The 10,670-nt window shown below is 36.7% G+C and overlaps 1 non-coding gene across 1 annotated transcript; it reads right to left on the reverse strand.

Moving 5' to 3' along the window:
• Positions 1-2,132: 2,132 nt before the first annotated feature.
• Positions 2,133-2,239, reverse strand: LOC122082931. The gene has a single exon (XR_006141469.1). It is a non-coding gene; the product is annotated as a small nucleolar RNA R71 (small nucleolar RNA).
• Positions 2,240-10,670: the final 8,431 nt, after the last annotated feature.

Here is a 10,670-nt window from a genome sequence, read left to right on the forward strand (position 1 = left end):
TTTTGTATTTTAAAGGCCTTAAGCATTATCGGGCGTCATATCTCTCCAACAAGAATTATCTAGTGTAGTTGGTGAGTATCGTGGGAGGGGCTTTTTATGCAAGAAGAAAAAAAAAGAAAAGAAAAAAAAAGGGAGAAATAAATCTTGTCCAAATATTCTCTCTCCTCCACCTTAGCACTTTTGGTCTCAAAAGATCTCACCTACCAATTGTGGGTTTCACCCTTTTAAGAAAGAGAAATTTGTTATCCTACCTCTCCATTCTCTATAAATACAACTCATGTAAGAGGAGGGGAGACACTTCATTCTTCTTCTAGGTTTTTTTTTAGTTGCTCTCTCTCTCTCCCTCTGTCACTCTCTTTAGTTTTAGTTCTTCTTTGTTTTTGTTTTAATCACTTTTGTAATAACTTATTTTATTTTAATTAATGCAAGCACTCTTTTATTTTTATTCATCCTTTTATGTTTATGATTTATGCAATTGAGTTATAATTTTTAAGTTATAGTTCTAGGATTAGATCTAGGTGACAAGATCACGAGCCATGGAGCATCTCTTTTTTATGCTCAGTTTTTTTTTTTCAAGATTTGCCTTCTCCAAGGCTAGAAATTTCAGATTTGGTTCATTCCAAATCTGATTTTTAGGGTTGGTAGTATCTCAAATCACCCAAGTTTTCAAGTTCAAGCATTGATTCAGGTAGAGAGGCTTCTTCAATAGTCTTCTCTCCCCCTCTCATTTCCTCTTTTGATTACCCTTTCTTTTCTAATTTAGGATTTTAATTTTAGTTATTACATTATTGCTTTCCCTTTCCCCCAAGGTTCATGGCTACTGTATGTATTGGCTTTGCCCCTCCTAGCCATAGAACCATCATTTTATTATTTTTATTTTAATTGTCTCCCTTTCCCTAAAACCAAGTAGAGTAACCCTTGTAAGAGTGACTATCTGGTCAAGTAGGGAAGCTCATATTATGATGCATCCCTCGGGCAAAGTAGAGAAACCTACCTGTAAGTCTCTCTCTATTTTTATCTCCTTAGTTTATTTTCTTCATTGCTTTTTAATTGCCTGGGTTGTTTATTTTCAGTTATTTATTTATATAATTTTAATTGCATGGCTTGCATATTTAAATTCTTAGATGACGAATGATTAGGACATTATTTTAGATACATATGTTTAGGATGGTAGTTAGAATTAGATCACAACCATTAATTGGTTCACTTTCACATTATTAAAAGAAGCAAAAAAAAAAGTGACTACTCTCCCTGTGTTCGACCCGTAGGTACACTGATCTGTATGCTTGCGGTTACATTTTAAATCCTAACAAGTTTTTAGAGCCATTGCCGGGAAAATAGTTCCATGTTATTTTTCACTTTCTTTTGGTAAATCGGAATGCTTTGTTTGTTTTGTTTTGTTTTTCCTTTTCTTTTATTGAATTCCTGAGAAGAACAACTTGCAATAATAATTGTATCAGTGAAAGTCGCCAAGCCTCACAGTATGATAAAGATAGGTTTTATCCTATAGCAATACCTCAGGAATTGACCTGAGCAACCCTGAATCTTTGTCGGTAAGCTCCCAAAAAGCCAAAAAAAAAAAAAATGGTTTTTCTTTCCATTATTTTGTGCTTGTCTTACTCTAGTTGTGGGTAGTTTTCTATTATATGAGTATTAGGTGGGTACGTAATATTAAGAATCGGTTAAAAAGAAGAGATCCAATAAATAGTGATCCTATACGTTTGCTCTCTTTAAAACCCTTCAATATGGGAGACCAACAGCAAAACCCTCTACCTAAATCTATGAAAGATAGGTTCTACCCTGCTAGAGCAGCCCAACATTCCTGCACAATTCTACCACAAGCCCAGGGCAATAATTTTGAGCTCAAATTTCAATACATCACTATGTTTCCCCACTTTCATGGGCTGACCTTTGAGGGTGTATACCTATTTCTAAGGGAATTAGAAGAAGTATGTGTTCTAATTAAGATCCAACAGCGTTTTGATGATGCTGTTAAGCTTAGGTTCATCATGTTTGCATTGAAAGACCAAGCTAAGAAGTGGTTGTATGAGTTACCCACAAATTCTATAACCTCATGGGAACAATTCATAGTAGTCTTCCTAAAGAAGTTTTTTCCAACTCATAAGACCAATAAATTTAGAAGTGATATCCTTCAGTTTAGGCAAAAGCCTAGTGAGTCATTTTCCAAACTTATGGAGAGATTCAAGGATCTACTCCAAGAATGCCCTCACCATGGCCTAGACTTATGATATTTATGTCAAATAATTTATAAGGGTATTGATTACTTAACTAAACAAATGATAGAGTCAATGTGCCCTGAGGGATTCACATCCTTTACAGATGAAGAAAAGACATGGGAATTCTTACTTGACTTAGCTGACAAAACCCATTAGTGGGAATCAACCTAAGAGAGTGAAAGAACCATAGGAAGAAAATGATATTTTGTGGATGGGATAGTATCTAAGGAAGCCCATTGGGATAGCCTAATCAAGAGGATTGAGGCTATTGTTCCTAGAGAGCTATCATCAGTCAATTTGGTTAAGATGTGTGCTTGGTGCCAGTCCCCTAGACATGTCATAGAAGAATGCCCCAACGCCTCTGGGGGTACTTCTAATGATAGTGTTAATGCCTCATACCAGAATAATTCATATAGTAACAAGTACAATCCAGGATGGAGAAATTACCTAAATTTCTCCTAGAATTAGGGTGACCAAGTGGGGCCTTCAAATTTTTATAATCAAGGTCAACCTGGACCCCAAAGGCCTCCCTTTGCATAATATTTTTTTTCAAAATACTTTTCATAGGTCAAATGTAGGACCTTAGGCTAGTTTTCCTAAGGCCCCTCTCCTATCATCTTATCAGCAACCCCCTAGGTTTATCAACACTAGAGAGGCAAGTAGAATAAGTAACTTGAAAAAAAATGACCCTCTTCATGACAAGCTATCAAAATCTTACGAGAGAACTCACCCAAATTATCTCAATTATGGGTGAGAGGGAGAAAGAAACTTTACCCAGTCAACCAAAGCCTAATCTTAGGCATCATTAGCCTATTAGTTCACAAGCACCAACTAATGCACCACTGAATATAGTACAAGGTCAGACCCAACAAGGGCCCTCCAACCAATGTAATGTTGTTTATGCCCTTAGGAGTGGTAGAGAGTACCAATAGAGTGTTCCTAAATCTTCCTCATCCATTACTCCTGTTAACTCTCCTTCTATTGAGGATGCAAGTGTGCCTCTTGTTTCAAGTTCGTCTGATGAACCTAATGATTCTTTTGAAAAAGGATAAATCCCTAACAGTTCTTATGTTCTTTCTATCATATTTCCTAATCGCTTGGTAAACAGAAAGAAGACTGCTTCCATGGATAAAAATTTAGAAGTCTTCAAAAAGGTAGAAGAGAACATCCCTCTTTTAGATGCCATATCCTAGATCCCCGCCTATGCAAAGGTTCTGAAAGATTTGTGTACTCATAAACATATCACTAGTGTGCCCAAAAAGGCATTCTTGGCAGGCAACATTAGTTCTATAATTACTCAGTCTATATCCGCCAAGTATAAGGATCTAGGGAGCCCTACCACAGCTTGTGTCATAGGCAACACCTACATTGAGTATGCCTTACTTGACCTTGGCACAACTGTGAATCTTTTACCTTACCATGTGTATGAGCAACTAGGATTGGGAGAATTGAGTGCCACTGGAACTACTCATCAATTGGCAGATAGATTTGTTAAGATTCCTAAATGGATGGTTGAGGATGTCTTACTTAAAGTTGAGGAATTTTTATTCTCTATTGATTTTATTATTTTAGACACCCAACCAATTGCCAACATTCAGGACCAGATTCCAATTATTCTTGGTAGATCATTCCTTGCAACCAGCAATGCCACAATTAATTGTAGGAACGGTACCATAAAACTTTCTTTTGGCAATACTTCTATGGATTTTAATGTATTTAGGTTGGGTAAGCAATCAAATCCCCATGAGAAGGAAGTTCATATGCTCCAAGAAATTTCAGATTCCATTGAGAGATGATTTTGATTTTGAATTTCAAGAGTGTGTGGAATAATTGGGTGGTTTTGATGAGGGAATTATGTCTGAGGTTTGGAGTCTTCAATCACCTATAGAGCCCTTATGACCCCCTTCCAATTCTATTCCCAAACCTTCTATATTAGAGCCCCCTAAGCTAAATTTTAAGGAGTTACCATCTGATTTGAGGTATGCTTTCCTAGGGCCTGACCAGACTCTTCCAGTAATAATTTCTTCAGATTTGACTTCTAGCGAGGAAGAGAAATTACTTAAAGTGTTAAAATACAATAAGGAAGCCCTAGGTTGGACCATGGCTGACATCAAAAGAATTATCCCTTCTATTATTTGACATCATATTCACCTCATTGAGGGGTCCAAACCCTCAATAGAACCCCAGAGGAGAGCTAACCCAATAATGAAGGAAGCCATTCAAAAAGAAATTCTAAAGTGGATGGATAATGGGATAATTTATTACATTTTTGACAAGGGGCAAGTATTTCTGCAATAGATCATTTGAGGGCCTCATGAAGAAATTTGGGATCACCCATAAGTTGAAGCCTTTCATTGAGTTATAATCTTCTATTTTGGAAGAGGTCATGGATCTCCATGAACCTTTTTACACTAATGACTAATTTTTCATCAGGTATGACCCCCTAGCATTGTCTTTGATTTTAATTCTTTCCATGCATTGAGGACATTGCATAACTTAAGTGTAGGGGAGAAAAATCAGTTTTTGCTTTTTTCACTTTGTTTTGTTTGTTTTTCTTTTTGTTTTATGAGCTTTCTAAGGATGAAGTTCTACTTTGGCTTTTGGCTAATGAACATACCATTCGGTTTCTTGATGTATGAAAATAAATTTTTTTATTAAGGTACCCATTTTAAACATATAAAACCCTGTTGAGAAGAAAGAAACAAGCCTATATCTTGAGATGAGACTTTCTTTTGAAAAATAGACCCCTGTTTTATGGTATTGGACCATATGTAATTCTTTGGTTTCCTTATACTCTTGATTTGGAGTTGAGACATTATTTTTAATTTGGCATGAGTTAACAAATGCATAATTTTAAATGAAGTATGAAATATGGTATAAAGAAGAGTAAGAGTTGATGCCTTTGGAACTATACAGGGCATTGTGCCTTAGGAAGCGTAGTGACTTGATCGAAACTATTAGGGAGGAAACTTCTAGAAAAAAAAAACTCTGGCATCACTGTCTATGTGGGCATATGCAAAAAGCTAAGATATATAGTAACTTGGGTGTCTGGTGTTTGCTTCACCATGTCATTCAGGCCAAAAGTAGTGGAGTAGAATAGAGATTATTAAGCGAAAAAAGAAAAAAATTGTAAATGTCATTAATGCTTAGTAACATATTTAGTCAAAAACACTCCAACGCCTTAGTCCTTGGATCCCTATTTCTTCACAAGTGGTTTTGCCTTAAGATAGGGATGTTTTGGAAGAGACGAGGTGAGTTCTAAATTAAGAAATATGCTAGTACTTGGAATTGATACGGGGTAATAAAAGTTCAAGTTTGGGGGTCTCTTGTAAGAGGAATTATCTTTGCTCCAGATCGGTATGGCCCTTACCTTTAGCCAAGGTTGGGATTTGTTTATTCTGAATTTTAGATATATATATTCACTACAAACACCAATGAGACACAACTCGTCCACTAGGGGTGACCTAGGGGTTTAAAGGCTTGTTGCACATGCTAAGTGCAACCGTAATTCCTATGAAAGTGAGTTATGTTTTTTGTTATTTACATTTTAGACTTTTTCTTTTTGTTTTGCTCGAGGACTAGTAAAGTCTAAGTGTGGGGGAATTTTGATGAGCACATTTATGCATGAAATCTAAGTAGTACGGCATGTATTTTTACATATTTAGAATAGATCTACCTTGGGTTTTACTCTCTTTTTGTAGGTTTTATATTTTAAAGGCCTTAAGAATTATCGGGCATCATATCTCTCCAACAACAACTACCTAGTATAGTTGTGAGCTATCGTGAGAGGGGTTTCTTGTGCAAGAAGGAAAAAAAAGAAAAAGAAAAAAAAGAGAGAAATAAATCTTGTCCAAATCTTCTCTCTCTTCCACCTTAGCACTTTTGGTCTTAAAAGATCTTACCTACCAATTGTGGATTTTTCCCTTTTAGAAAAGAGAAATTTTTTATCCTACCTCCCTATTCCCTATAAATACAACTCAAGTAAGAGGAGGGGAGACACTTCATTCTTCTTCTAGGTTTTTTTTAGTTGCTCTCTCTCTCCCTCTCTCACTCTCTCTAGTTTTAGTTCTTCTTTGTTCTTGCTTTAATCACTTTTGTAATAGCTTTTCTTATTTCAATTAATACAAGCACTCTTTTATTTTTATTCAGTCTTTTATCTTTATGATTTTTGCAGTTGAGTTGTAATTTTTAACTATAGTTCTAGGCTTAGGATCTAGGTGACAAGATCACAAGCCATGGAGCATCTCTATTTCAAGTTTAGTTTTTTTATTTCAAAATTTATTTTCTCCAAGCTTAGAAATTTCAGATTTGATTCATTCTAGATCTGGTTTTTAGGGTTGGTAGTATCTCAAATCACCCAAGATTTCAAGTTCAAACATTGATTTGGGTAGGGAGGCTTCTTTAATAGTCTTCTCTCCCCCCTCTATTTCCTTCTTCTGACTACCATTTCTTTCTTAATTTAGGATTTTAATTTCAGTTGTTACATTATTGCGTTCCCTTTCCCCCAAGGTTCATGGCTAATGTATGTGTTGGCTTTGCCCCTCCTAGCCATAGAACCATCATTTTATTGTTTTTATTTTAATTGCCTCCCTTTCCCTAACGCCAAGTAGAGTAACCCTTGTAAGAGTGACTCTCTGGTTAATTAGGGAAGCTCAAATTATGATGCATCCCTCGGGCTAAGTAGAGAAACCTACTTGTGAGCCTCTCTCTAGCTGTATCCCCTTTCTTTTACTTTATTTTTATTTCAGCATTTTTTTTCTTCATTGCTTTTTAATTGCATGTGTTGTTTATTTTCAATTATTTATTTATTTAATTTTAATTGCATGACTTGCGTATTTAAATTCTTAGATGACGAATGGTTAAGAAGTTATTTTAGATACATATGTTTAGGATGGTAGTTAGAATTAGATCACAACCATTAATCAATTCACTTTCGCATTATTAAAAGAAACCAAAAATAAAGTAGCTGCTCTCCCTGTGTTCGATCCATAGCTACATTGATCAGTACACTTGCTGTTACAATTTAAATCCTAATAGAGGTGTAAACCCACATACCTATATCCAACTGATATACACCACTAGTATATTGAATATAAAGCAGACATGATAAAATAACTGAAAATAATGATGAAGGTAGCCCTAGCATTTATCTTAAGAGACAAGGTATAAATAGAATTAAACATGGGATTGGAGGTCATGAATTATCATAGGTATAGACAAGGTCAGAGGATTGTTGTATGTAAAGAAAAATGGATGCGACAATGCATGTATGCTGCAAAAAAGAAACTAAATGCAAGAAAATCATCAATAGAAAACTGAAAGAGAATGGTAAAATTCTGAGAAAATTAATTTCGATAGAATACATTATGGAAAATAAGTTTAAAAGAAAATTTTAATGAAAAAACATTGGAAAATGCATTTAGCTAACCTTAATGCGAGATGCCATTGAAGAGAAACCTCATACTTTGCACTGGCCAACAAGGAAGTAAATCTGGTAAAAATAGTAAAAAAATTGAAAAAATATGACACTTGCACAGTAACTAGATCGTGACCTAATCTATAACTTTTAAGAAGAATGTTTTGTAGAAATCTCTCCAAAAATTCATATAATCAGTTGCATTTCATTACTTCCCTACAGAGGACAACAATGAGTTGTGTCATATCCTGCTAATGTTAAGATTCCTACAGTGTGATTAGGATACTTATCCATCCTAATTCTCTACCAAAATCTCTGTTAGCTATACCTTAATCATCACAACCATCAAACAAAACCAAGCTATAATCATTGCAGCGGAATAATATAAACATAATCTCAATTATCAAGGAAATCTAAATTGATAGTATAATATTAATAGGTTTATCCGAAATTACAATTCCCAAGACATAATGATAGTTATTATCATCAATAACAACATTAAAAATATCCAACAAGAAAAGTGATGACAGCAATGTCAATCTCAACTCACATTGTCGTGTAGGCACAGTTATCATAGACACAATTTGTCTTGTGCTTCTCAGCCGCTGTGTCCACCAGTCACCACTTTGCTCAGCTATAGAGGAAGAAGTATCACTTCTCATAGGCACCACAGTACTTACATCATCATCTAAAAAGAAATACACATATGGTGTGAGCTCCAACTAGCTCAATTAGGGATGAGGTCTATGCAAGCAGCCACAAATAAGTCATGATGCGAGAATGATACGATTCATTTTATTTTTAACCACCTAGCATACAACTAAGTTGATTTCATGCTATACGACACATTAGGAAGTATCCCTGGTCCAAAAGTTGCACATCGGTCACCTAAGGATACAAACCCTAGTCGTGACTAGAAGCCTTTTAGTCCCAAATGCGACATTCGATAATAAGCCCCTGATAACCCCCTCCTAGCAGCCACAATAACGAGAATAACACATCAACCATGCCGGACTAGTCCCACCTTCGATAAAAATCACATTGCACCACAGGAGTGGTATTCTAGGTTTAGTGGACCTACGACAATGGGTTATCCAAAACCTCACCCTCTGATGGAAAAGGATTATAGTATAGGGTAATTACGCCTAACCACACTACATGCCATGTCCAAGTATGACTATGGCGTATCCAGTACCAAAAATCGCACATCGACCATGCCGAATATCCATGACCATATCTAAATTTAATAATACCCAATATATGATGTAACTCACATTGTGGCGATCATGGTACCGGATTCCCCTCGACCACATTGGATCCCAGACATACACAATTAATCAATAATTTACAATCTATATAGTTCAATAGAGGATACATGTTATAAAATCATAAAGACACATGCTTGCAATGGCATACATCAAATCTAAAATTAAAACACTCTAAAAGAAAGTCAGACCACAATTCACCTCGAAAACTGACTTGGTGTGAAAATTCTCAAGTATGAATACACGAATCAAACCCTGATAAGCCTGCCTGAAATCATTATCTCTAGCCTAGATATAAATGTGTAAAATTTTTAAGAATGTATACAAGTGGCTTTAAGAAGGTCCCCAAAAAGACCCAGCTTTGTGTGAGGGCAGCGGTCAGAAATGGAAGATCCCTCTTCCCCATTGGTGGGGGGGGGAAGGACTTGCATCGATTCTGTCCTCTCTCCTCTCCTTCTCTTTCATGTGAGGGAGGGGTTATAATTTGTGCTTACCCTGCGGGCCCTACACTGTCGTATCGTCGCTTGGAGATACGTTGAGACCTATTTTACAAGAGTGTAAAATTCATCATTTGAGACGAGAGTTTGATGATGGTCCAATACAGGGATCAGGATTATGCAAATGGAGGTTTGGAGTCACCACCTAGGGTAATGGGCCTAGGACCCTGGGGTGGGCCCGATTCCTGAGAAGAAGGCCTGATAATTGGTCTGGTCTAGAGATTTAGGGTAAGTGTCAGGTTGTAGAATTGGGACGGTGTTAGGCACCCAATCTACTCGGTTCGATCGGCCTTCCTACTAGATGCTTAAGAACGCACATTTTTCACAATTATTACTATTCTGCATGCATGGCTAAGTTATGACACATATACATTGACTGAATTTAAACGACTATGTACACTAAAACAAGGTCTATATAAAGTCAACACAATAAAAATTAAGTTAAGAAACTGTACTTGAACTTAACCCCTGTTTCGGGTTAAGAGGGGTGGGCCCCTGATTAGTACCGGCTCAGATTGTCTTTTGGATTCTCCTGACCCAGGGGAAGATGGTCTGGATCTCCAACTTTCTTTCTCGAGAGATGTTGATTGTGATGATATTTGGGCAGAGTTCCGACTAGGAATGGTTACTTTTGGATTTAGACAGAGCTTCAGCTAGGGAAGGCTATTTCCAAATTTAGACTTGAACAGGGCTTTGGCTAGGGAAGGTTATTTCTAGAAATATTCCAAGGGCACTTGGACAGAGCTTCGGCTAGGGAAGGCTATTTTCGGATTTGGTTTCAGACAGAGCTTCGGCTAGGGAAGGCTATTTTCGGATTTGGTTTCAGACAGAGCTTTGGCTAGGGAAGGCTATTTCTGGGCTTCAGATGAGGTGGCACTCCGATAGAGCTTCTGCTGGGGATAGGCTATGGGAGTGCTATGCTGAGGTGGCACCTCGGCAGAGCTTCTGTTGAGAATGGCTATTTTTAAAAAAGATTCCAAGGGCACTCGGACAGAGCTTCGGCTAGGAAATGCTAAAAAAGAAATGGATTGACCTAAAATGGATTGAAGATCTCCAAAACCCCGAAGAACACTTGGAAGATCCGAGTAGAACTTCGGATCTTGACAAAGATCTCTTCGTAGACCTGAAGAACCTCAAAGGGGGAGGGATTTCTATTTCTAGTAAAGATCAAGAACACTCAATAGGGGGGAGGCTAAAAACATGCTATTTTTGGAAAAATGAATTAAACTACGAATTTGGATTGAAGATCTTCAAA

This window comes from Macadamia integrifolia, chromosome 6, assembly GCF_013358625.1.
Source record: "Macadamia integrifolia cultivar HAES 741 chromosome 6, SCU_Mint_v3, whole genome shotgun sequence".
Classification (NCBI taxonomy): Eukaryota; Viridiplantae; Streptophyta; class Magnoliopsida; order Proteales; family Proteaceae; genus Macadamia; species Macadamia integrifolia.